The sequence below is a fragment of the Acyrthosiphon pisum genome, chromosome A1, assembly GCF_005508785.2.
Source record: "Acyrthosiphon pisum isolate AL4f chromosome A1, pea_aphid_22Mar2018_4r6ur, whole genome shotgun sequence".
In the NCBI taxonomy this organism is placed as follows: Eukaryota; Metazoa; Arthropoda; class Insecta; order Hemiptera; family Aphididae; genus Acyrthosiphon; species Acyrthosiphon pisum.
Window position 1 is genome coordinate 120266162 of NC_042494.1, and position 2088 is coordinate 120268249.

A 2088-nucleotide genomic window follows, 5' to 3' on the forward strand; every position below is an offset into this window, starting at 1 on the left:
TTGTTCTGTTATCACAAATGTATCATTATCAAATGATAAACCTTGTTCGGTCTTGTGCGGTATGTACACATAGACCTTATACATAAGGAATAGCAATACTTTTTAAGTAACCACTTGGTAAAAAGTCTTCATCAGAAAAATGAGCATCACAAACTACGTATGATGGTAGATATAGGTCAATATTCCACAAGCTTTTAACCACAACTTCTTGTGACCTTCATCCTTAAGAAAGCTGAAAGTTATTTCATTTGTCATATCTTTTTGTTACACTCTGTATATTATATATTATCTAGGCTCTCTACCTATAACTATTGTTCTTTGCTATAACTTCCAGTGGCGGATCCAGGGCTTAATTTTAGGGGGGGACATGGGGGCAAAAGTACAAAATTGGCTTAACACAGTGTAGAACAATGTGAAAATACGATGATTGGGAGGGGGGCAAATTTTCCCTATGCCCCTCCCACTGGATACACCATTGATAACTTAAGTCTGTGATTCAAACAAACTTTTCGCAATGGCCGTATCATAGATTTATAATAATATAGTATTATATATTTAAATCTATGCCCTATAGACCAAGGCCATTACTCATTAGTATGAATTAAAGAGCCTATAATTATCTAGGCTCTTTACTTTTTAGCATGAATAGGTCTATGATTGATACACGTCCTTACAATGGACCTTAGCAACCTTACAGTTTTAAAAAAGAGTAGGTTAAATTTAATCAATAAACAATGGTTTTTAACTATAAAGCACGGTTTTAGATAAAGAAATAAGGAATAGGTAGGTACGTAATATAGAATAAGACTCTGATTCTTGACTCGTGAAAGGAGTGAGGGTTAAAATCATAATTGGTAGAGTGACAAGAGAGTGGACTTGGTAATTCGTGGTGAATTTCAGAATTTGAAATAAATATTTGTGAACCCAATGAAAAGAACAAAGGTGGAATTTGAAAAAGTGTAGGTCTATCGAGTCGCTGGCGTCGACCATTCCTATTGACTTGAAGTCTCCACTTATTTTACAGAACTGGCCAACGGTCAACGAGAGGTAGACAACTGATAAGTAGGGAACATTTTACAAAATAAATAATAATTAACAGTTAACATTCAGATTTGTTTTGCAGTTACAGACTTCGTTTTCTCGAATCACACGTGTTGTGCGAAAGAAAATACAGACAATAATGGTGGAAAACAATTACCAATTCATTCACATATGTTCTTAATACCTATCTAAAATCTATTATGATTTTAATAATTCATAATTCATGTGAGGTTTTAAGAGATTATTTAATTAAATTGTATTGCAGTATACATGAGATTGTTTTTGGTTTTTTTTTTTTTGGGGGGGGGGGGAGAAAAATATAGTCTGTAGATAGTATTAAAAAATTTAATTTTACTATATGGGTACAAGTTTATTTATGTCATGTTTACTTTTATAATGTACATACTAATGATAGTTATATCAATATCCAATGGAGACATTCAATCTAATAGACTAAATAAACTTATTATACAGACATGATTAAATCCAACAACGCACCCTTGACAGACTACCAGACGTAAACAAAAAATAATACTAATGAAGATTGAAGGGCAAAATATTTTTTCTCCATAATATTTTAATACAGTCACGAGGTCAATAATATTGGTAAATTAGAATTAGAATGTACATGATATAATACGAAAATATCTTATATAGATAAAACATTTTACATTTGATTGAGTAGCATGGTTAGAATATAAATGTTGTAAATGTAACATTGCCCATTACATTATTTACATTCAATATGCCGGTTATAATAAACAATACAATATGATACCTGCAGCAAGTTGTAACTTTAAAACAGATTTCAGTTAATTAGTTACATATTATAATATAATAAAACTAATTTATTAAAATATACATAGGCGTGCGCAAACTCCAGTTTTAGGGGTAGCAAGAAATTAATCCAGCCTTCTTGGCCCCCAAAATGATTAAACATTTTTAAAAGCCCCACTTCTTATTTTGTAAAGAAAGACTTTAGCCCCTTTTAAAATTTAATCCTAATAATATTTACGATTTAAAATCATGTCTATTTTTTTTTTTTTT